Source organism: Phodopus roborovskii, unplaced genomic scaffold, assembly GCF_943737965.1.
Source record: "Phodopus roborovskii unplaced genomic scaffold, PHOROB, whole genome shotgun sequence".
NCBI lineage: Eukaryota > Metazoa > Chordata > Mammalia > Rodentia > Cricetidae > Phodopus > Phodopus roborovskii.
The window spans coordinates 13,617,623-13,643,724 of record NW_026126558.1 but is presented as its reverse complement, the minus strand read 5'-3'; the positions used below and the strand labels follow the sequence as shown (position 1 = coordinate 13,643,724).

General features: G+C 44.4%; 1 protein-coding gene across 1 annotated transcript in view; it reads left to right on the top strand.

Moving 5' to 3' along the window:
* Positions 1 to 26,102, top strand: part of Wwox (WW domain containing oxidoreductase) — an 888,030-nt gene that overhangs the window by 781,777 nt on the left and 80,151 nt on the right. The gene's annotated exons all lie outside the window — the stretch shown is intronic.

The following is a 26,102-nucleotide window of genomic DNA, read 5'->3' as shown; positions in this document are numbered from 1 at the left end:
CACCCCTGGGGTGATCTGTTTGAAGCAGAGAGGGAAAAGAAGAAATTGAGTGACTCAGCCAAGAGTGGGTCTCACTAGAGTTTCCTGGCCACTGGCCTCATTCCTTCCTTCTCAGAGACAAAGGACAGGAAGCTCAGAGTGTGCCAGTGTTTTGTTATGAATAATAATAATGCCAGCAAATGCTGCAGAATAAATGAGTGAGTGAATGAATGCTCAAAGGATCATTCAAAAATGGCTACACAATTTACACAGATAAGTTACACATATCTAACTCTTCTTAATTCTTCATTCCTTATTATGGTGAATGTCTAAATTGTGCCTCTCCAGGTCATCACGTGTTGTAGCAAGGCGCACAGCTGGAAGCCCCATTTGGGGATGCCAACAGATGTTTGAGGCAGGAGGAGTGGCTTGGAGAGGTGGGTTACTGTGAGCAGACTTTGAGGGCTGTAACTCAGCCCTACCTCTGCTTTAGTCGTTGAAGTAGGAAGCCACAGCAGTCTCTGATAACCATGGATCAGCCCCTTTCGGATGCCATGCTTCTTCCCCTTCCATGACGCGCAGTTCTCTCTAAACTGTGCACCTAAACACATGTCGCCTCTCTTACATGGCATCTTTCGGGTATTTTGTAACTTACTCCTTGATGCTGGGAACACAGAAACATTTTCTCATCTGCAAATGGTTGCCTGCTGAATTCACTTCCAGAACATCATAATGGGTTTTTTGATTTTGTGTGTGTGTGTGTGTGTGTGTGTGTGTTGTAGAGAAAAAAAAAGCAAACAAGCAACAACATACCTTCATTCTAGCCTCTCTTTCAAGAATCCATCTGATACTATTTAAAAAAAAAAAAAAAAGTTATGGCTAGTGAGCTGACTCCAAGGGTAAAGGCACTTGCCACCAAGCCTGATGACCTGAACTTGATCCCTGGGATCCCTCTCATTTAAAGAAATTCTACATAGTAAGTAAGACAATAAAAAGGAAAATAGCACTGTTTCCCCTCATTAAAAGAACTGGTATTTATTGACTGGATGATTCTAAGCTGCATCTACTCAGATGGTCATCAGCCCAAGCTGGATGTGTGCATGGGACAATGTCTTCTCATCTTCCAGAGAAGGACTTGCCAGCATTCACTAGCAGTGTTGGCTTCTGCATCCTTTGGGCTCAGGAGAGGGACCACATGGCTCTGATTCATTCTGGATTTCCTCTAAAATGACTTCTGATACCCGTAGCAAGGCTAATTCTCATCCTCTGTTTCTTGCCCGTGCTGTGCCTGCCTCTTCTATTGCAGAGGGACCTCTGGTGTCTCTGATGCTAAGTGCTTTAAGGAGGCCCCTGCCTTTGTCTGCCTTGTATCTATCTTGCTTTGTAAACCGCTAATAGGGTTTTCTTCCTCTGGCAGTTTTTCTTCAGTGAGAGAAGCCAGAAGAGATGGGGAAAAAAAGCTTGTGTCATAGCTGTTTCTCCAAGGAAAGCAAGCTGCTTTCAGACATGTCCTTATTACCTCCACTCCCCATTAATACATGTGCTCCTCCATGTGCTGTGTTAGTCTTCTTTACACACAGGGAAATTGAGGCACAGATAAAATAAACGGCAGGTAGGTCAGACAGCCAGGCAACAGACAGAGCCAAAGACGCTAGAACTTCTGCTGTCTGTCTTGGGTGGTGGAGAGATTGTTCTTCAGATGAGAGGGACAGGAGAGATGGTGAGAGAGAGACAGAGACAGAGACTCACACAGAGAAAGAGAGAGAGAGCATAAATATTGGCACAAAGGGAGGCCAATGTGGTTATCACTTACCAAACAAAAATTTATTTTCTTGGTTAATGAGTGCAGCATCACCAACAGGGGTTTCAAACTGCTGCATATATTCTGCGTGCCCAGGACATACGTGCGTGCACGCGCGCGCGCGCACACACACACACACACACACACACACACACACACACACAGAGCGGAGTCTTTCCTCTATGGACTTTGTAAGTGGGAACAGCACAAGTCCTGTCAACAAAACACTGAGGAAGCCTCACAGCCCACCCCACTGTCTATTCCCTTCCACGCCACTGTCCTGAGGTCACTGAAGGGTCTCCTGACATCCCTACCTCAGCCACCTTTCGCCATTTCTCTGCAGAAAACCAGTAGAAACAAGAAAAGATTCCATCCCATCTCAAGGCTTCCCAGCCACTCATAGTAGAAGTCAGCCTTGACTTGGTTTATGGGCCCTGCAAGCTCTTCCTTCTCACATATTTTGTTCTTGCCTTCTGGGCTTTTCCACTCACACGCACTATTTCTAACTGTTGTCCTCTGTCCTCGCTGTTGAGGGGACCTAGCCTGCTGTCCTTCAGGCCTCTCTTTCTGATTGACTGGCTGGCCTTGGATAACCTCCCTTTTTGGCTCACTGCCCCTCCCTCTCTCTCCCTCATAGGAGGCCTTCTCTGGGTAGTGTATTTAGAGTTGCTATCTACTTTTTCAGCTCCTGTTCCCTCCTCTACCTCATCATCACACTAGGACAGAGTATGCTGACAATCTTTCCTCACCTCTCCCACGGGCCACGAGAAAGCCAGCCCGAGGAAGGCAGGACTTCCATCCATTCTCTTTATTACAGCATCTTCACCACCAGGAACATAGGAGGCACTCAACAAACATTTGGACTTTTCAAGGCAAACTTGACTTACACAGAAAATAAGAAGGAGCTGAAATTCTGTCCCCCATACCTATACTTCTATGTGTCTTAAGTGTGTGTGTGTGTGTGTGTGTGCGTGCGCGCGCGCTTGTGCGCGCACGCACACGCACAAGCACAAGCACCTATGTGAGCGCTCTGGTCTATTTTCACAAAAGACTATTCTATTATTATTATTATTATTATTTGTGTGTATGTACACGTGCATGCATGTGTGCACAGACAATTCTGTAGGCACCCCTAGAAGCCAAAAGAGGATGTCATATTTCTTCGAACTAAAGTTACAGGTAGTTGTGACTGCCTGGGTATTTCGAACCAAACTCCAGTGCTCTGAGAATGGCAAGCCCCCTTAACCTCTGAGCCATCTCTAGCTCCTGGAAGCAGAGATCTCTATCCACCTGATTTAACTGATGGCTCCACCATCTAGGGACAACAAAAGCTGGGGATGAAGGTGGGAAGGGAGCCAGGGAAAAGCAGAGAGTAGCTGCCGGCCTCCAGTTGTGCATTTTGTGCTTTCTGTGAAATAGGAGGAGGGTCCTCATTGAAAGGTTCAGGGTGGGTTGTTTTAACTTTAGAAAATCCCAAGTGCATTTCACCTCCCTCGAGGTCTTTCACAAGAGGTTGTGCTTATCCACAGGGATGGGGGGAGGGGGCTGCAGTGGGTCAGTGGATTCAGAGAAGTCAGAATTGTCTTGCCCAAAGCCCCCGCTTTTCTTCATAATTGCGTAATGATGTCTTTGATGCTCAGGCCCCCATCCCCAGCTGTTTCCTTAGGCATTTATTCAAATTCCGAAGTGCCATTCACAGTCCAGCAGGATGCATATTTCTATTAGTGTCCAATTTTTTTTTTTGGCTCACATTATTATAGCTTATGGCAGAAGATTCTAGCAATTAAGAGGAACCAAAAGTGATAATTTATTGCAACCAACATTGTGATCTAATAGTCATATATTACAAAAGCAAAATTCCCTCTCCCTCTCTCTCTGGCTGGTCACCATCGAGCTATTATATGCTCCTAATGTCTTTTGTTTGTATTAGAAAAAGCTACACATATAACTCTCTCCCTTTGAGCATCAGAAAGAGCTTCTTGAGGTTTCCAGAAGGGTGAATTCAAGGGGGCTAGGTACATGCTCTAGGGGTACACATTGAACAGTTTGATGTTTCAGAGGATCATGTTTCACATCCTGAAGGTTCTATCATTTTAGCAAAGGGTACTGGGCACCAGGGCAGAGGCTTAGACTTCAGGCCTTTCATTCTAAGATCATATTTGGACCAATTGATTTTGACTGCTGCATCTTGCTTCGGACCTGAACTTCAGGGGAATTTCCAAACCACCAAGCCACAGAAATTACGAGTGAAATGATAAGCCAGGTCCTGCCAGGTGACCAAGGCTTCAAGTCTTTAAAAGCATATCCCAGCGGCCCCAAAGCATTATATGTTTGGAACATTGCCTGTTCACTGTCTAGAGAGGCGTCTGCAGAATCTGATGCTAGGTACACAGGAGTTTTTGATCTGGAAAAAAACAAAAACCAAAAAACTAGAGAGAGAGACACTTTCCAGTTCAGCAAATTCTAAGCCTGGCTGCCTATCAGAATCGCTGGAGAACTTGAAAATAATTTGGATTCCTGGGCTTCCCCTTCCAGACAGACTCATGTGCTCGCTGAAAGATTAAACCTTGACTGTTCCAAATGGACGTACATCTGGGTATCCCTCTTCTTTCTGAGAAGAGAAAACTGAACCACAGAATCCCCTAAATGAAGAATGGGGGTAGAATTCAAAGCCTTGCCCCCACAGTATGCAGCTTTTTGTCCTGGATCATATCTTTGCTTCTTAACTAAGAAACATTAACAGCTAGCCCAGCAAGATCACCAGTGGCAGAACAATATAGTCACAATCTATCTTTTGAATTATCTACCTTTGATAAAACTGTATTTCTCTCTATAGTAAGAGAAACAATATATACAGGTACAGAACAATTAGCTTCTTTACTGGGGAGACACTAGGTGGAGATTGGGCTAAAGCACACAGCCTGTGTCTCTTCAAAGGGAAAGGAAGACATCTGTTGAGTGTTGCCATGTGGGGACACAGATCTAAGACTAGCTATGTCGTCTGAATTTTTGTTTTCTGAGAACTGGAAATGCAGGTGTGTGTGTGTTTGTGTGGTGTGTGTGTGTATATGTGTGTGTTTCAGAGTTTTCAATGTTGGCAACTAATTCATCTTTTTAAAAAAATGTTTAACATATTTCATAAATACATGGGCATGGGCCACGAGGATCTGAGCCATTTGCAGTTCTGAATCTTCCAATTTGAGATCTTCAACTGAGAGAGATGTGAGTGAAGGGTGAGAGAGAAGAGATTACATGGCAGTTGTGAGTCAGCCAGCACCAGTCAGAAAAAAGAAAGCCAGAAGAAGATACCTGTGAGAATATTAATTCAACAAATTTGCTTCAGCATGTGTACGGTGCCTAGGCAGGCCAAAAATGATGCTCTGCAGAAAGCCCAGAACTCCAATCATGCTTTGGGCTGAGGCTGCTGTCTGTGGATGGAGTCTCTCCTTTTGATTCAGGCCCACTGAGATGCCAAGGACGATGACCCTTATTGAAAGGCCAGCGACTGTGGATTCGGGTTACATTTATAGCATAACTTCCCAGCAACACCTTGATTCATATATAATGGGAAAATTGGGAGCTGTGGCCTAGCCCAGATGGCCTGTAAATCTGAGCATCTCTGGGCAGGTGCTAAAACTGGGGGGGAAAAGTCAGAGAGAAATAAAATCAAGAGTGCTATATCATCTTTTCACAGGAGTCTTAATTTTTCTTCATTTTATCTTTTCTAAATAATAATAATAATAATAATAATAAAAAGATTGTTTCAAATAACCTGAGACGTGAGGCTTCGGCGATCTGATTTACAAAGGCACCCTTGGGTCTGAGCCAATACAAGATGGGCTTGTATCTTTAAGTGGTCTTTATTACTGAGGTAATAAACAGCAAACGGGCCCAAATCTTACAGGCTTGTGTTGGCTTTGACCAATGGAGTAGAACAAGACCTCTGAATACCCCATTAGTTCCAGGCTGTGCTTTGATGGCTCTGCGAAGGCGGCTTTTTCTACACAAGTCACCAGCCTCACCCGTGTCTCTTAACAAATGCTGTTGACAGGCCGCGTTGCAATTTTTCTGCACGTTCTGACACTTTAATTCAGTACCTCCAAGCTAAGCACTCAGCCCAAGCGGGTGCTTTAGCACATTGGCACCACAGCGCTGCAATTAAAATAACTCAGGGACTGGGGCTGGGCTTGCAGAAGTAGTCCCCCATTCCCTTTGGAACACTATGCATTTTCCAGTCCCCCATGGAGCAGACAAGATCTCCCTTTTAGAGTCAAGGGCAGTGAAATTTATTGATGAGTTGGCCACTGGCAAGATGTGTTAATGTTTACATCTTAGACTCAACAGGGGCTATCTCCACAGGGGTCTGAAATAATGTCTTCCATAAACATGGCACCTGTGAGAAGGTTGATCAGGAATAGAGGGAAGAAGAGGGAAGGTACCCGGGTGAGAGTTTGGCAAAAACCCTTTCTATAGACCACCTTTCCAAATAGCTACTTGGGGGCACTGTTTGTCATTCTGACTCTTGTTCTGGGTAGAGCAGTAAACTAGAGTTCCTGAAAGCAGGCCTTGTCTCAATCAGCTCTTTATGAAGAGAGATCTTTGAAGATGTTTAAAAGAGGTGTGTGTGTGTGTGTGTGTGTGTGTGTGTGTGTGTGTGTGTGTGTGTGTGCATGTGTGTGTGTGAATTCAAACCCCAGTCAGTGGGCATGACAGACAGTCCAATGTTGAGAAACGGCAGAGATTCTGATATTCATATATTTTAACTCATTCTTCTGGTGTGGCTCCCAAGGCCTAGAGACTCCTTTGGCAGGTAGGGGATTTTCAGAAATGGAAATTTGCTAAATTTTCCCCAACTGCTTTATTTCAAAGGTCATTTGCAAGGGGATCCTTTAAAAATTATGAACTCCAGGCCCCAGCTGGCTGGAGTGGTTGTGTTTAGTCAGGTCCCCGGAACTTGGAACTGGGGAGCTTGTCTTACCAACCCTGCAGGGTGAGTCTTTTCATTCTGGAAAAATGCAGGGAGGACTACACTGAAGAAGGGGTCCACAGAATCCTTCGTGCTTTCTAGAAAAGGGGAAAGGCAGAGCCTTCTGAAGGGAACCGCCTGAGTGTTTCTCACTCATGCTCCCTCTTTCCCCATTTTATTGCACTTAAAAAGCGGGGTTGGGGGGCATATATTTAGCCACTGATTCCGTATCTGCTTTCTAAATATTTCTTTGTAAAAGGATGAACTATATAAGAGTACTGTTTATGATTTTATTTTCAAAAAGAAATGCATTTGGGGGTCTGGGAATATGGCTCAGTTGGTAAAATGCTTGCCATACAAACATGAGGACCTGGATTTGATTCCCCCAACACGCACACACACACACACACACACACACACACACACACACACACACACACACACGCACGCACACATGAATGCATGCGCATACACGCACCCGCATACACACACAATGGGTCTTTAATCAAAGCTCAGTGGAGTCAGATACAGAGAATGACTAGAGCTGCTTGACTAAAGAGTCTTGGGAAATTGGTGAGATCCAGGGTTAATAAAAGATTCTCTTTCAAGATAGAAGTTTCCTCTGAGATTGAAACATTCCATCACACAGGGAAGTTCCTTGAGCAAGAAAGTAGACAACTCAAAATAGCTCTAGGAAGTCCCTGAAAATGACAAGATTCACCAGGTCCCTCCCTGCCAAGCAAGCAATAAAAGCTGAAAGTCTCAGAAGTAAGGAAGCTGAGGGACAAAGAAGACTCAGAAACCACACCAGCTGCCTTAAGAATCAGAATTCAGCCCAGGTACCTGAAGAGGTGTCGACCAACTGAGGCATCTGGAAAGGGCACTTTCCGGCCAGTTGAGCTGCCTCCAGTCTGGGCAGCGTGCCCCAGGTTTCCTAACTCTTGTGAGCTGTCCCCTGTGATGGGGTAAGGTATGCTTTGCTGATGCCACTGCCTTTGAGCCTGTAAGTAGCCCCTCACCCAAATTCCCATAAGTAATCCCAGTAAAACTCATTGGCCCACCAAGCGGGACTTTGGTGGTATCACTGCTTTGGTCTGTTGTGGGCTTCCTAACTGGTTTGAGTAGACCTGTATGTTGCATCTCCCCAGGAAAACACAGATGTACACACATACTTGAACCCACCCAAAAATAAGTTGCACTATGGAGGAAGCAGAAACATCCTCCCAATACTACAAAGAACTTTTAATCTGTACTTTTCTGGAGGAGTTAGCTGGAACTGACACCCCAGCTCAGGACAGCAGTAAACCTCTCTTCCCATCACAGGGGAGACTAAATTAAAAAACAAATAGGTGACCAAGGGGACCCATGGCATGGGTGCTTATATTGCTTGAAAAATTTATAACAAATGGTTCATGTGAGTATCACCTAAATACCTTCTGAAAAAAAATGTCAATAGAAAAATGAAAATGCATGCTAACTGCTATGTTCAATTATTTAGCCAACATCATGTGACTGGGGACAAAAGATACTTTAAGTCTCAGCTAATTTGTCTGTGAAAAAAATGGCCAGCCAAGTGGATGTTTATTGTCATCTGGGGTCTCGTTTTCCTTGGTGCCATTGTAAATCTTGTACCTGTGGCTTGTCACTGATCTGCCTTGATCTGGCTGTTCTTTCTGGAGACCAGACAGGAAGGGCAAGAGCAGGCTGCCATGCAGTCAGCAACCAGCAGTAGGCTAAGTAAGAGTTGCTGGTGCCCCTTTGGAGGAAGTCGCCTCCTGCAGCTCAGACCCTAGGGAATGGGAAAAGAGTTTCTAAAACCTTAAAGAACCAATCTTGTTCAGCAACACATATGTGTAAAATGCCAGTCTAGGAGGGAGCTGGGCATTGTATCTGATCAATAAAGACATCAAACCTTTGGGGTAGGATTCTGGGTCTCAGAGTTTCTAGAGTGAATGGACACATGTTCAAAATGTAATTTCTCTTCAAATGTCTGGGCTCTTTCTAGATCACACCCTATGGGTGACATTCTAGTTTTAATCTTTGATGGAAATAAAGGGAGAATGTTTCCCTTGGACTGCTGGTGACTTTTCCTCATGACTATGACCAAATACCTGGCATACACAACTTGAGAGAGGGTGGGTTTGTTTGGGCTTTTGGTTTGAGAGTGCAGCCCATCATGGCAGGGAAGGCATGGCTCCAGTCGCTACAGGATTGGGAGGCTTCTGTCTTGAGTAAACCAGGAAGCAGAAAGGGAGATCTGGCTGCCATTCAGCTAACTTTCTCCTTCTACACCCTTGATTCTGTCTGGGAAGGACTCCAGCCTATGGGGTGCTGCTGCTCATTTCCAGAATGGTTTCCTTTTCAGTCTATCCTCTCTGGAAACACCCCCACAGGCACCTGGGGTGTGCCTCCTAGGTGCTCTGAATCTAATCAGGTTGACAGCAGAGAAGACTAGCCATTGCAGGCAAGGACATTCAATCCTGGCTAAAGGTTCCTCTTTTCCCTCTATGTTCTTTCTTGCTCCCTTCTGCTTCTTGCCGTTGTCAAAGAGAACATAAGGACAGGGTCAGAATGGGTCCCCCTTTCCTTTGTCTCCTGGCTTTGGTGAGACCCAACATACCACTCTTATGCTTTCCTACACAGAGGCACCCAGTCCCCTAAGTGGTTAAATCTGAGCACGTGTAATTGCTGGGCTCTGCTGAATCTCTCAGGCCATTTTAATCCTTGCCCTGCCTTTCCCTATACATTAAGCAAGGCTTTGACCTATTGACTATAGAGTCCCTGAAGCAGCTGGTCTCCCCATTTGAAAGGCTTTCTGAAGAGGCATCTATTAATTTATGTATTTAATTTCTGTATGAAACCACTGTTCTCCTCCCTGCACAGGTATTAAAATACCTTTAGGACATTGCAGCAAATGAAGGGCAAAAGCATTAGTTGGCAATGTCCAACAGCTCAGTGGAATACCACCAGAACGCTGCCCCTCTTTAGATCCCAAGACATCTCCTGATGTCCCAGTGCCCCCTCCCCATGTCTGTGACCTCTCTTTTGGAGATTGCCTGTTCCATTTTGTTGCAGAAGGGAGGGTAATAGCCAAGTTCCAACTCCTTCTATACTCTATGGTTTGATGGGAAGTTCAACTTTGCTAACAGTTCATTTTAAAGATCTTAACATATATAGTCACATTGAAAATTACCTGTCCATCCCAGCTACAATTAGCTATTCAATCATTATTAATACTAAGTATGTTACTTAGTCAATTAGATCTGTCAAAAGCATCCCATCTTTGTATCACCAGAAGGATCAGGAGGGCTGTGAGTCGAAGTTCCTCATGTAAGCACAGATATGCCTGGGATGCTGTGCTTATGTCTGAATACCTCCCTGTAGGTATACTTTATAGTCACATATCCCTATCTTTGAAGGAAAGAGTTCCTTCATTTATAAAAAATGATATCCAAAATTTCAGAGAGAGAAGAGTAGAGATGGGATGATTCAGGCACCTCAGCTAATAACCTGTTTTGAGACAAGGGAACTCTCTGTTAGCAGCTTCCTTCTAGTAAAGCTTGCTAAGGACCTTGTCTCACTCCTGGGAGATACTAAGGCTAGATTCAAAGGGAAGTCTCAAGCCAGTGAACAGGAGTTCCATTATGGCAGTGGCTTTCAAATCTTGAAACATCGAAACATATTTGAGGATGAAATAACACAGCATGTCTCCATTTTTCTTATGAAACAACATCTCTAATTTTTTTAAACCTTGAGTTTCACAAAAATAACTAAGCATTACTTAATAAGAAAAACCATCCCTTCCAAACAAAAATGATGAAAATTAGCAGATGTCTATCACAATTGGAAAAAAGTTTACAATGACTCATGAACTTTTTACTGGAATTGTTTTATATCCATCCATTATTCATCCACCTTTACTTCCATCCACCCATCCATCTATCCATTCACTCATTCATCCATCCATCATGCTTCGATCAATCCATCCATTCATCCATCCATCCATGTATATATCTATCTGCCTAACCACATATTCATATACCTGTTTATACATCCATTCTTCTGCCCATCATCCATCCATTGTATTATAAAAATAAATTGTATAATTATACCCAAAAAGTTCTCAACAAAAGTCAGTTGATAACTTTATGTCAATTTAAGTATGTATGCAAATATACAATCATTTGTGCATGTATCCTTTATTAAAATGTCATGTCATAGTCCAAGTGTGTGTTTGAGGTATATATGCATGTGTGTTCAGGGGCATCCACATGTGTGTTTACATGTGGAGTCTAGAAGAGGACATTGGGTAGCTTGTTATATCCCCCTTTGCCTTATTTCAAAGATGGGGTCTCTTACTGAATCTGGAGCTAGGCTGTCAGCCAATATGCCCCAGTCTTCCTCCTGTCTCTGCCTCCCAATGCACCAAGGTTACAAGCACACTTGGCCATGATTGACTGCTTACATAGGTGCTAGGAATTTAAACTCAGGTCCTCATGGCTCTGCAGCACTCTTGTCCACTGAGCCATTTCTCCAGCTCTGTAAAATGTGTGTTGTGCTTTCTTATCCTTGTTCCTCTGCTTGCTGGTGGAAATGAATGTCAAGCCTGCTGTGAGTGATCTTCAGAAAGCCCCTCAGGGAACCAACTGAACAAAAGTCAAGAACACAAGCAGCCAGTCCATTATAGGATTTGAGGATGTTGAAATACCATGTGTACTTGCAATCCCACCTCACCAAAGCTATCCAAACTTCAAGAGACAGCATTGGAGGAGCTCCGTGTACCAATGCTGCCTCTTCAGAGCGAGTCTGGTCACTCAAGAGAGGACACTATACTTGGAATGGACCCAGTGTCTTCAACATAGAGGACAACAGCTCAGAGCTGAGTGTAGAGTTTCCTTTTAAGAAAGGGAAGGGTAGTGTAAGAGGTCAGAACACCTACTGATTTCCATGGGACGTGGCCAGGGACTTACTATGGGTTCTTAGGTGAACCTTTAATTTCCTCCAAATCTTTAGGGACAGATTTGAAGAAGCCTGTCCTGAAAGGGATGAGGACACATGATTCCTACATAATGTCTACTTTCATTTGCAACAATGAAAAAGAACTTTCAATTTCTTCTTTAAGACAAGGTCTCTCTCACAGGCCTGGAATTTTCTGATTCAGCAAGCCTGAGCAGCAAGCTCCAGGATTTTTCCATCTCTGAGAATACTGCTATTCTGGTTTAACATCCCTTCTGGAGGATTCTGGTCCTTCTGCTTATATGGCAAACACTTCACTAACTGTTCCATCCACCCGGCCCCTGAAGGAACCCCATCTACCGCACCTGGAGGAACCACTCTCTGCTTTGTACATCATTCATGCCTAAAATGAGCTCACCCTTCTCGCTGTCAACATGGCTAGTATTTTCAAATTTGTTGTAGCCTTACATCAAATACTTTGTCCTCCCATGTAAGTCAGATATGGCTTTGGTGGATGCAAACTATGATCCCATGTGTTGTCTGTGCATGCTGGGACTCAGGGGGCACTTTGCTTCTCAGTTCAGCACCTGGCCCCATTTCCCTTTGTAAAGTACACTATATGGAAATGTAGTCTTTTGTGCTCCTTTCCACCCCCACCTGGATGCCAGGCTTTGTGCACTCTGGCTGGATGTTGACACAGAACCTCATCTCCCTGATCCCCAGCGCCTATCGAGCTACTGTAACTTTAAAAAGGATTTGACAAAGACTGCCTCCACTAGCTGAGCAGAAATAAGAGTGTCTCCGGAGTTTAATGGATCAAGTAGCAGTGATAGGTTTTATGGCCCTTTTTTACTTTAGGGCATAGGGAAGAGAGAACCAGGCAGGTTGGTTTTAAATTCAAGGATTTATGTTGTTAATCCTCCGGGCTAATTATAATTTATGGGATCTGGCAAATTAATATGCGGTTGCTATTCAAAAGTAGAGGGCAATGTGAGGCAGGCATAAACAAGCCTTGTTCATTTTTAATTTATTTCCACCAATGGAGAATATTAAATAAAATGAGCACTAGGGTATTTCCCTCCAAGTTTGGTGTTCATTATTTATCTCTAAATTATGAAATTCATGTAACAACTTCTTGCTTTGCTTTTTTTCCCCCTCCAAGAACCCAGAATTCTGGAATCGTAGCATTGGCTACCTGGGAAGCAAGCCATAGCGCACACTCTCTCTCTGCCGCATCTATGGCAGACTCAGTGATTGGCACAGAGAGAAGCCAGTGTTCTAAGCACTCATGTTGCTAGAATCTAAGATTTATCACTGAGAATGTTGGGATTGTTTGGAAGTGGAACTTCTGAGTGGTACACAATCTTAAAACCCCAGCTTTCAGGGAATTGAAAGTGCTGGCCTGCAAAGGAAGAGCCCCCAGTTTATTCCTAGCCTGGCAGATGTTGAGCTAGGGATGACCCCAAGTTGGACTTCCAGAATTTAATGGAGCAACCACATCATACCCATGACCCCCTCCCCATTTCATCGTAGTTCCCTATGGCTGCTTGGGGGTCCTCTTAAATAATTCAGTTCTCACCCGCGAACATCTGGCAGAGAATGAATGTTCATGGGTTGTCAGCTGTGAGGCAGGTAGCTCTGACTCACTGGGTATAATTGGTTGTACCAGTACAAATGAGGGTGCCTCTCCCTTCCCCCATTTCGCTCTTCTCTTCCACACTCCCCTCCCTCCTTCCAGCTGCCAGAGGCCATCAAATGCAGCTTGGAGAATCCTTGTGCTCTGGGCCCAAGGAGCAGGTTGGAGTTCTCCCCCCAGCTGTGTAGCTCAGATAACAGCTGGAGCAGAGAACAAGCCATTCTCTCTGCTAGAATATCTGACCCAGTTCTGCCTGGGAAAGAAACTGAATAGTTTGCCCCTCAAGTCATTCTTGTTCTGGTGTGAAGGGGGAGGGACACCAGTCCTGGCCAGCCCCACCACACTACACCCAGACTCTGTCTCTTTCCCATGCCTTTTGGCTGTGCTGGGAGTGTCATCTTCTGTGCACTTGTCAGCAGGACAACAGGGGACCCTTGTAATGACTGCAGAGAAATGGGATGTTTTCCTTAGGGAGGGAAGCTGCAGGGCAAATGGTCCTAGAGCCTTTGGTCCATATTTGGCATCTCTGCCCTGCCCTTTGTCACCTAAGTTCTGCACTTAGGTGCAGATAATATCTTGGCTTTTCTGTCAGTATGGTAAGAACAGAGCCCTTCATCCGAGGGCGCTTTTATGAGAAAGAAGACACTGAGGAACAACTGTATTCTTCCCACCTTGTTATTCGTGATCAGAAATTGGAGGTGATGAGCTGGGCCAGGTGCCACACACCTGTCATCCCTGATTCAGGAGGCTGAGACAGGAAGATCATTAGCTGAAGGACTGCTCCAGACACAGAGTGAGTTCAGGGCCAGCCTAGGATATTTGGAGATACCTCGTCTCGATATAAAGTTTATACAATGCCTGGGGACATAGCTCAATGAGAAAGTACTTGCACAAGTGAGGCTCTGGGTCCAACTCCCAGTTTGGGGGGGGGGGATTTCTGAGCTGGTGTTGGCAGCTTGCACCCATAATGACAGAACTTGGAAGGCTGAGGCAGGAACATGGTGAATTCAAGTCCAACCTGAGCAATATAGTGAGATCTTGTCTGAAATGAGCAAACCAATGAATGGAAACCAAGTTCTGCCATCTTCTGCCTTCACTGGTTTATGTCTCAGGTTCTCAGCAAATATCTGCACATGGGGTTTTCCAGACGACGTGGCTCATACCTTCAGCCCACAGTGTCTCAGAGGCTCTGTGAGAGCATCCCCAGGCTTGGCAGCAATGAGGAGTGAGTGGGTCAGTGATATAAAGACTGCCCAGTCCTGGAGTTTGGGGCACATCTTTGAGATACAAACTAGAACTCAGAACCTAAAATCCACATGGGAACTAGGAGATATGGTAGAGCTCATTCTGCCCATGGATTGCTTTCTTGACCACCACTCTTCTCCCCTGTCCTGTTTGTGTTAGCGTGTTTGACTTTGTAGCAGGATGCCGTCTGAGGGTCTTTTGCCTTGTCATTTACTGAAAGATACCTGGAGTCTCAAGCATGTAGGATGGATATTTAATGCTACTCAAAACTGTGTATTTAGTATTTTATATTACTTTAGTGCAGTGAAAAATTATTGTTGTCATTTATTTTAGTTTTTGACTCCAAAGAAGTATGATAGGTAACTAAAAGCCCAAGGTGTTGTCTTTGTTTTTTGTCTTGTGTTTTGTTTAGAACTTCAATTGGCAAGTGTCTGAAGAATCCTAACGGAAGGCAGTGGGTCATTTGGGGGGTTAGGCTCATTATATTAGACTTTCATCCGAAGAACAACAGTTTCTCTCACAGAGACTTATACAGCAAACACAAGGTACGTACAGGTTCAAACCAGACAGTATCCCAACATTGAGAAGGGGAGCACACACAGAGGCCTACCCCAAGCCAAGAAGCTATTTGCAACTGGTATCTGTAGGAAAAGGGAAAGTCATTGTCCTCCAATGGAGTGTCACTGAACATATCAACCACACTCCAGAGTAGGCCCCATGCCCAGGAGTTGTTGGCCAACACAAAATGAACTCCATATTTTTTTGTGTGTGTGCTTTAAAAAAATGTCTGTTTTGATTTTTGTGGGTTTTCTGTTTTGTTTTGAGAGGGGGAGAGAAAGTGAGAGAGAGAGAGAGAGAGAGAGATTGAGCAAATAAGGAGGTAGGGAGAATCTGGGAGGAGTTGGGAAAGGAAAAAGCATATGCTCAAAATTTGAAAAATTTTTAATATAAATTTTAAAAATAATATTTGGTTCTTACTGATGGACCTGGATGCTCCATGGGCACATACAAGTGGCCATCTATGAGATCTGGCAGAGGACAGATCACTGTTACATCCTGAATCTCCAGTTCAAGTTTGAGTACTGTCCATCATGTCAAGTTCTGTAAGTGGGTGAAGCTCAGCCAGTCTGGTTCTTTTTTGGGCATGCATTCTCATGGAAGCTCAGTGGGTGCCCCCCATAAGCATGGGTACCCCACTTAACTCCCAGCCACACTCTCCTGCCCATGCTTGCCTGACTCCCAGCTTCCTCCTCCTAACAGCACAATGTAGGAAGCCCTCTGTCTAAGTATTCAGTCCATCTTTCCTCTTGAGTACGTATATTTACCAAAGGCAAGACTCTTGTCTTAGATCTCCTTCTGAAATTTATTGTTAGATAACAGCTCACCTGGAAAACCTGAGGAAGTTTCTAAGTGTTGGGTCACCATCCCTTTGTGTTGTGTATTATAGGAACTCATGATGTACTGCTGGAGTTAGAGAGATGGATAGATTGTGAGTGTCCTGGTACCACAAGCCGTTTCTTAAGACCTAGAACATAGTTCATTTGTGGGCTTTGAGCCTCTTCAGAAACTCACATTTCTTTTGACTTTGCCCTCTCTAAGGTTAGGTAGGGAATTGCTTTGTACATACCCACCATTCCCAGGCAGGAACAAGGCATGAGGTTTCTCCTGATGGAGACAGTTCCCACCCTTTAGATCTCAGCCTTTCTTTTATTCTCCCACTGCTTAAAAGACTAAGAAAGCACTTGCATGAAATGTTTGCACATCATTTAAATATTCATTTCCATTAATTTATTCATAGCCATAAAGTTTATTACCTAGAATATAGAGTCATAGAAGTTTAGAGCCGGAAGACACCAGAGAAATCATCTCCTTTCAACCCCTCATTTTACAGCTGAGGAAACTGGGGTGAAGCACTCAGGAGACACCCCAAGGTCAAGTCCAAAAGAGAGTCACTATGGACACCTAGAGCCACGTACAGGCAGTATAACCTGTCTTTGTCTTTGCATCCCCAGACACTGTACTTCTCAGCAAGGTTTTTCTGTTCATCACAGAGTCAAATCCCATAGCATGCTAGCACAGGGAAGGCTGCTAGAGAAATGTATAGTACAGACGATGCAACAGAGCTGTGGGGTAGAGAGACTTAACATACAAGCACGTGCATTTGTAATTCCATATTTTGTGCTGAAGGCTCCAGAGCAAACACACAAGCTCAGAATTATGGCGACAGGTCAGAGCTCAGAGAACCCAGTCTCAGTTTCCCAGAAAGTGGAAGAAAGAGAAGAAGCAGAAGCAAGCAACTGCAGGTGCCTCTTCGGGGTACACATGATTTAGAAAAATCCACATGGGAAACTCAGAAAGATGGCACAGGGGATGCCACCATTAGGGGTAAGCCACTGAGGTACTGACCCACTCATTCCCCATCTGTCATTGCTTGAGAACTTATCCCCAAACATCTATTTCTCTGCACTTGTGGGAAGGGGTTAAGATTTTAAGTATGCTTATGTGAAGAAAATTATTCATGATTTTTGAAACTCAAGTTTCACTGGGTGTCCTATATTTGATGAGACAGCCCTAGAGGCATTTGGGTGGGTATAGCAATTGTGTGGCCAGAGAGACCCTCAACCTCTCCTGCCAGAAGAAGGGCTGAGCAGGTATTGGACATGGTGACCAGAAGATCTTTGGGGATAGATGTCAATAAGGGGATAGATGTTGGGGGCTGAGGAGGAGTCAGCGTGTCACATGGGGGGTGTAGGAACACATGGAGGAGGCAGAAGAAAAGCATCCAAGCAAGATACATAGAGTAGCTCATGCCAAGAGTTTCCCTTTGTGCTGTTAACTTGAACCTGGGTCTCTTAGCATTTAAGACTGACTAGAATGGCAGGGTTGCATGACATCCTCAAGGATAAATCACAGTGTGTGCGTTTTTACTAATTTATACATGTCTGGCTATGAGCTCAAATATCATGTGGCCCCATTAGGTTTCCCCTAAATCCCTAGGAGGTAGCTGTAGGGATCTGGCCCATTTTCCTAATGAGATACCGGGGGCTGCAAGAGATTAGGTACCTGCTAGAGACAGCAGAGCCAGGATTTGAACCCACACTACCCAAAAGTTCATGCTCCAACTGCTGTTTAATTTGAAACCCTCAATTTTAAATTTCAGAAGTAATGCATGCTTTTCTTAGCATAAGCATATTGCAGTGAATGCCTCAAGACATGGGCCAAAGTACCTAGACGTGAATGAATGCCCCAGGGCAGTCATTAGTTCCTGTGAATATGATGTGCCCTTCCAAATTCTTTTCTATTAATCAAAGAGGGTGAGCCCCCATATTCAATGATAGGTGTTTTATAGGGGAGAGAAGGAGATTTGGAGAGGCACAGGCCCATGGGTGTGCAGATGAGCATATAGGCACTGACTGGTTTGTGCACATGGAACAGAATGACTTTATTATAAGCCAAGGAATGATACGGACTGCGAGCCAGGAATAATACATCCTTAGAACCTGCCAAGGGAGCACAACCTTGATTCTGAAATCAAGGACCTCTTGACCTCTGAACTGTGGAAGAGTCCACTTCTGTGGACTCAAGCAGCTCACTGGGTGGTGTTTTGCTACTACGTGGCCCAGGAGAATAAGCACAACAGCCCTTCTCAACTTACCCAAGAGTTCCTGAAAATGTGCTCTCCATTTAAATTAATCAGCTACCCAAGCAAGAGTGTGGCAGATCAAACAGCAAGAGGGCATGGACAGAGGTGAGAAATGGCCCACTACCTCCCTTTACCTTTGTTTCTTGGTGACACAGAAGGAGGAGCTTGGATGCAGACACCATCAAGTACATCTTGAGGGAAGGTGGACCATCAGTTCACCCACAGGATTATCGTAATGGCAATGATTCTTGCCTTCCCAGAAAAGCCGTATGCCAATTCCTGCCTACTCTGATGACCCTGTGTGCCCCCCATCAGGGAAGGCACATGTTCCCAGGCAGCTGTGACTCCATCCCTACTCAGCTACATTGGAATTAACAGCTTCTGGTCCTTGTATTCCTTGATACCCAGGGCTGTTGGTGCAATGTGAGGCCCTTCTCTTTGATCAAGCCTATCCTTCCTTGGCATTTTCTCCACTAATATAAAGACAATGCATAGAGGTGCACATAGTATATTTTGCACATTAAAACATTGGGAGGGTTATTTCTTTAAAATTATCCATCAGAGACTTGATCCAGGGTGATCTATGACACAAAGGAGGTCACTCAAGGTCACTCAAGGTCACTGAAGGCCAGAGGGAGGCCAGGGAGTGAACTATATAGCTGTTTTGTGACCAGCAAGACATGAACTGATCTCCCAGCTTCTTAGCAGCCACAACAAACCATCAGTGAGCATCGGTTACTCCATTTTCAGAGTCTGTAGTCTTGATACAAGCTGTTAATTAAGGCAAAGTCCTGCCTTTCACCATGGACCAACCAAGACCCAAGGGTATGTGCCTGGAGACTGTCCCTGGGTAGCTTCCAACTCTGTCTTGGACTTTGAACCAAGAGAACACTCTATGGATTAGAGGACAAGGGTAGAGACCCTGCCAACCTGGGTAGAGAAAGTTTAGGCCCCAGAGGAAAGACTGCAAAGGCTCTGAATTGCCAATGAAAGGCTGAATGTCTGTGTAAATTCATCGGAGAATACTTTAAATATCTTTGAAAGGGAGAGAAAAATTCCCTGTACTGTACTTGCTGTAAGTAACCACAATTAACATGTGTGTGCCTCCCAGTCATTTTTGTTTTTGTTTTTTTCCTGTTTTCATACTACAATCACCACCTTCACACATCTGGCACACTGCTTCGAATTTTTCTTGACATACCTTCCATTGTGTTACAAAGACTTCGGTGCAGTTCTTAGTGGAGGGGATGTATCCATTCATCCTCTTCCGTACCACTGAGCATTTAAATGGGTTTAAATACTTTTGCTGTCAGAAAGCGTGTTCTGATAAACATCTTCATGCATAAAGCAGTTTCCATAGTTCCCATTATGCCCTTAGGATAGATTCCCAGAAATGGAATTACTAGGTCAAAGGTTGAGCACATTTTTTTTTTTAAAGGTTCCAGAGTCATATTGCCAAATTGCTTTCCAAAAGATTAGTCGCAATTTAAATGAGCAAAATCAGCCTTTAAGAGTCCCAGTTTCTTCAAGCTAATATTGAGTGCATAGTCTTTAAAAAAAAAATCATTCCTAATGTGATAAACAAACAAATGGCAAGTTATTGTTGGTTTGGGGGATCTTATTGTTTAATGCCTGAAAGAGAGAAATTTGGAGACTCCAAAGAAAGAGCAGAAATTTAATTTGTGTGTGACATTAATGTGGCCATCTGGGTCAGATGGTGACTAAAGAGATTTCTATATATTTGTGGATGATTAGCAGGTGTGTAAAAATGTAAGCAAAAGCATGCTTTTGAGGGCTTTGCACCAGCACCTGCTGGAGATGGTGCTTCTCTCAGAACTGGGGTCCCACCTGCAAACCATGAGGTTCTGTAGATGCCTTATTTATAGCAAGGTGCACAAGCAAGCAGTCAGCACTCATCAGAAACTCTGATGTGTAAAATGTGTGGCACACCACTGATCTCATCAAGTAACAAGTGGCTGTGGACATGATTGCCAAAGGCACACTTACAGAAAACATCCAGCAAAGATGGGAACTGTTCACAAGAAAGGGCAGCTCACCGTCCACTTCCCCATGGTTCCCTTTTCATGGAGATGTGACCGCTGTGACTGGCTTCTTTAAGACGCTAAACTACTGTGTTATTGAAGGTGGGAACAGGTGGTCACACATTAGTAGCGTGGCACCCTTCTCCATGGACAACCCTATCTGTACTTCCACTGTGCCCAGGGTGTGTAAGGTGACCTCTTGCCAAGAACTTTTATTAATGGCAATATTTATTTCACACTGTGCCCAGAGGAAAAGACCCTATATTCATTTCCTATGGATACTGTAACAAATTGCCAGAAGCTGAGTAGTTGAAAATAAGTATTTGTGGACTCGTGTTTTGGAGCTAAGAGATCTGAATGTAGTACTGTTACTGGAGGTTCTAGTGGAGGGTAGTTCACAACTAACTTGGATTCCAGTAGCTGTCACCATTCCTTGACATGTAACAGCATTAATTCAGTCTCTGCTTCTGTGGTTCCACAGACTCTTTCTCTTTAGCCAGTCTGACATATTCCTCTGCTTTGTGTATTTATGTGTGTGTGTGTGGGGGGGGGTTGCAGCCAGAGCTCAACCTCAGGTGGTATAATTCCTTAGGAGCCATCCTAAGGGGTCTTTCACTGGTCTAGAACTCTCCAAGTAGGTCAGGCTTGCTTGAAGAAAAAATAAATCAGCTGAACCCCAAAAGTATCCTTAGTTTTCTCATGACTCAGGCAGTGGTAATGTCTTGAACATTCTTCCTTAGGACAGTAACATGGACACCCACACCCTTACCATACAAGATTTCCTGAGGTCCTGGGTTCATCCCTGTGAGGGGTTGGATTCATCACATTTCAATGATTCAAGGGGTCTCCCTGTTGAAAGTTGTGTTTGGGGGCTTGCCTAAGGAAGATGGCTTGGTAAACAACTAGGAGGAGTCTCCGCAGTTCTCCACAGTGCTGGAATTCTGAAGGTACTAGATAATGCTGAGAGCTTTTCCATTCATCTCCAATGCAGCCCCTCCTCTCTAACAATAAATAAACCAAACATTGCTATATTAAAACAATTTGTCCTCAGCATCAGGAAAGAGTGGTGTGTGTGTGTGTGTGTGTGTGTGTGTAAAATATCCTACCCAGCAGCACTTTTCCCCAAACCCTCTAGTAACTCCAATACTGAATAAAATCCAACCTATATGCTACAGATTTAATACAGCATTAGGCTCCCCCCAGGTACAATAAAATACCAAGTTAAGAGTATTAATTCCTCACTAGCCGGATGGGTCCCAGCTGTGCACATGCGTGTGGGGCGTGAGGGTGTGCACTCAGCGGGTGCAGGTGCTGACGGCGCTGTTCCACCTCGAAGCACGCGGGCCGGGAACACAGCTGTTTCTCAAACCCTCCACCACTCGCTGCAAACCCTCTATGAAGTTGTACTGCCTCTGGGTGCAATTAAAAGCTGTATATACATTTCATCAGGTAGTGTTAGGAATTTAGGCTGAGCCAAAAAACGAAAAGGAAGAAGGTGGGAGGGAGAAAGAAACGACTCCCTTGTTAAGGCTGGCATTAACCTCCTTACCCTGCCTATTGAAGCAATAAAGCTTCCAAAGGCCTCATGGTCTCCAGTGTTAGGAGCGGGGAGTTGGAGTGTGGGAAACGTGACAGCAGAGCCTTCATCTTCCTGCCTTCCCTCCATTCTTTCCCGCGTTCCTTCTTTTGCTTCTCTGTTTTACCTTCCATCCTTCTTGCTCTTTTTCTTTCCCCTTTCTCTCTCCTCCCTCCCTCCCTCCACCTCTTCCTTCCTTCTTTATCCTTCTTCCTCCCCTGTCCTACTCTTTGTCCCTCCCCCCCTCTTTCCCCTGTTCTATATTCTGTCTCTCTCCTTCCTTTCCCATTACCCATTCCCTCTTTCTCGTATTCCTTGCCTTCTCCCCCTTTCCTTCCCTCCCGCTCTCTTCTTCCCCTTCTTTCCCCATATGCTTAAATGACCCCCTCTCTTTCTTTGCTTCTCTCTGTCTTCAGCCTTCAGATCTGCCTGTGTGGAAACCTCTACACCTAGAATTACAAGAGCCAAGATGACAGGCAAAGGGCTTGGATCTAGCACCTCTTTCCAGGGGTAAGATCAGAATGCCTCACCCACTTTCATTTTCAACCTTGGGGATCTGACTGACTGCACAGCAAGGCGGCCCTGGGCAGCTCCTTTGCCATAACAGCCCAATGTCTCCCAGAGCCCATTCACAGAAATGGCAGCTGAGGCTCCAGGTGGCAGGGACAATGCCTGACTCCTTCCAGTGAGTGGGTATACCACCCAAACAGTTACTGCTTCTATCTAACTCAAGAACCAAGGGGCACCATGTTCTTCCTTTCTCTTAACCAATACACACAAAACCTGAACTTCCCAAAGTGGACTTCCTTCTGGAGGAGAAGGCCAAATACTGTCATTGCATGTTTGTGCCTGACCAGTGGCTCAATCAGAGTCCCACTGGATATGAGAGAAGAAGGTGGGCCAGGAAAGCTGCTGTGTCCCATAAGTGAGAGGAGCTATGCTGGTGAAGCAGGTGAATGAAGCCTGGTGGGAACTCTCTGCCTATGGCCTTGGTGGGGGTCTTGAGAGCTAAGGAGCTGGGTAGGCATGACTGGGGCCATAGGATGCTACAAAGCTTAACATCTTACCCTGCAAAATGTTTCAGTTGCATCTTCCTTCCCATGGAGGAGAAAACTGGCAGGGAAAGAAACACTGGTTCAGATTCTTCTGTGTGTGTGTGTGTGTGTGTGTGTGTGTGTGTGTGTACATCTGTACATGGGTGTGTGCATATATGTGCACATGTATGTGGAAGTCAGAAGTAGGGCTCAGTTGTCTCCTTATTTTTGGAGATAGGGTCCCTCACTGAACCTAGAGCACACTGACTCATCTGGAATAGCTGGCCAATGAGACCCAGTGATCCACATATCTCTGTCCACTTAGCACTGGGGTTACAGGAATACATGGCTACACCTAGCTCTTCAGTGGAAATCTGAACTCTGGTGCTCACATTTGCCCCCTTTCCAGGCACCATGGTCAACTCATTCTTGTATTAACTCATCATAGTTTTATTATAGTACCCTTTTTACCTCAAAGTAATGATTGAGGACATTGAGACTCAGTAGGGACCAGCAACCTTTTGGTAGCTCTGTTCAGTAGGAATCAGAGCCAGCAATAAAAATAGCTTGACCCTGAGTCTTTAGGGTTTTTCCTACCATGTACCTTTCTCAGCTACCATTGTCTAGTATCTAAACCCTCACCTGTCAGCTGCAGGAACATGAAATAAGGGGCCTGAGGTGAATTAACTCTGGTTAAAAACAGAGATATTATAAAGAGTTCTGTCAGACAGCATTCTTGATCCTGGGAAAAATGCATATCTCCTCAACATCCAATTAATGAATCAAGTGAAATTGATTGATGTATGCCAATAGCCCCATGGAGACAGGCAGCATTGGTGGTCTGATTAAACTGATACCCTGGATCTCCTGCCGCACTGATTCACAAGCGAATCGGTGCCATTAGGAGAAATTACTACAAGAGGTCCAGCAAAGCACAGCTAAATAAACCCTGCCTTCTCAGGCCCTGCGATTGTCTTATTAAATAATCTCGATGCCTCTTAAGTGTGGACCAGGAGCTCCCGCCTCTGAAAGCCCGCCTGATTAACTATAGCCTTGGCCTCCAGTTGATTTTATAAACTTTGGATGGTGCCCTAGAGGGCAAAGCTTCCTGTTGTCAATTCTGCCTGTTGCTATAGATACCAAACTCCACAATCAGTAATTAGAGCATGCCCCCTGCCCCAGAACTGGTCAAATGGTGCAGTGTGCTTGGCAAATGGTCTTAAAAGCATCCGCACTGGAGTGGAAGTATATCTCCAATAGTGACAGGGCTTGTTTTATTCATGGACTTGAAAAGAAGAGATTAGTTTATTGGAAATCATAGTGAAAGATAAGTAATTATTATGACATTTATTTTCAAACAAGTCTTACATAGCCTAGTTTGGCATTCAACTCACAGTGTAGCATAGAATGACCTCGAATTTCTGATCTTGATTCTACCTCTTGGGTGTGCTTGGATTCTCCAGCCACTCTACTGTGCTCAATGCATGTGGTGCTAGAGACCAAGTTCAGAGCTTCATGTGTGTTCAGCAAGCATCCTTCCAGTGGAGCGACATCCCTGCTTCACTGTGCCTTTAGCAATGCCTCCGAGCTGAGTTTCCTCATCCTGGAATGTTAAGGTCAAGAGACAGAGATCAGGAGTGAGGTGCCATTCAAAGCACCCTGCAGATTTGCCCTGTGCAGGATGGAGTCCATCTTTGCTTACCTTTCATATATTTCATATGGAGCTCTGAGCGTGGTCCTCAGTACTCCTCTATCTTTGTGGCTGTTGGTGGCAGAAAGGAAAGTGACAGATAGATTTATGCTATTTAGTGTAGCAAAGTCAACCTCAACATTTGTGTCTTAATGTGTTTTGGTCAAGGAGGACTAAAGAGCTTATGAAGTGTGAGACCTTGGAAGTTTTTATTAAAATCGAAACCAGTGCTGCTCCCTAAAGAGAAAAAGAATGGGAAGGAATGTCCATGAGAGCATGTTCCTGGACACTCGAAGATGTTAATTAAAGATGGCGTCACTGACCTCATTTCTAAACGGGACAAAACAAACTCTTGGAGAAGAAATGGCTTTCCCAAAATTGCTCTTTTTTTTTTTTTTTTTTTTTTTTTTTTTTGTCACACATCTGGGATTAAAATCTCTTTCTGACTCCAAATATACACATTTTTTTTTTTCCCCAGGGCAGTATTACTCGCTAGTATTTGGGGCTCTCTGTTCTGCCCATTTTTCAGTTTGAAAATCAATTCTGAAATTCCAAATGGTGCATATTTAAAATCATGTTAAAATTTCCTCACAAGTGCTGTATTGCCAGCATGGTCAGCCAGGCTGAAAATCTCATTGATGTTTTCAAAGTGCCATCAATTGTATTTTTGATTCCTTTAAAACCTGCCTAATTGCCTTGTTGATTTCCAACACCCTGAGAATGGTTCTCAAATGCATACAGCATCCAACAGTGTGAAGAGATAAATGGTTTACAAGGATGACTTGGGACATGCAAATGAAGCTTCCAGAAGAGAGTGTGTTACCTAAAGCCTGACCTGATGGCAGCTAGGGAATCTGGCCATGTTTCAGGGGACACTTCCTAATGAGAGTAATAAGAGCAAGCCTGAGATGATGTAGATTTCAGCCTGCATCCAACTGCTAAGAGTCTAGCTTTGACTGGAGTTCAGTCTATCATGTCTCCAAAGAAGATATATTCTGGGTAAGACTCTACTGCATCTCCCTTGGATGGGGGGAACATCACAGCTTTAGCAATAAAAAGTCCTGAGTGACCATCATGCCCATTGTTCTAAGAGTAGAAAGGAAATCTGCCAAATGCATGCAATTATTGTTACTGATAATAGTACCAATACACATTCCAAGTATATTTCTTCTCATGTGTAATTCCTACCATAATCACCTCAGGGACATGCCATTATCTCTTTGTTATCTAAGTTTCTCTTATACTTGTCAAATATTTACTGAATTGTCCTATAAAAACCACACACACACACACACACACACACACACAGAGAGAGAGAGAGAGAGAGAGAGAGAGAGAGAGAGAGAGAGAGAGAGAGAGATTAAGTTTTTTCCCAGGGTAGTAATTCTTAAAAGAAGGTGATTTTGCCTCCCCTCTATGGGGAGTGTGGTGCTCTGGGATGGGCAAAAGGAACTGCTGACATTTGGTGGGTGGAGGCTAGAGATAATGCTCCCAACCTCAAGCTCTTGGAATGAGAACCTCTTCCATCATAAAC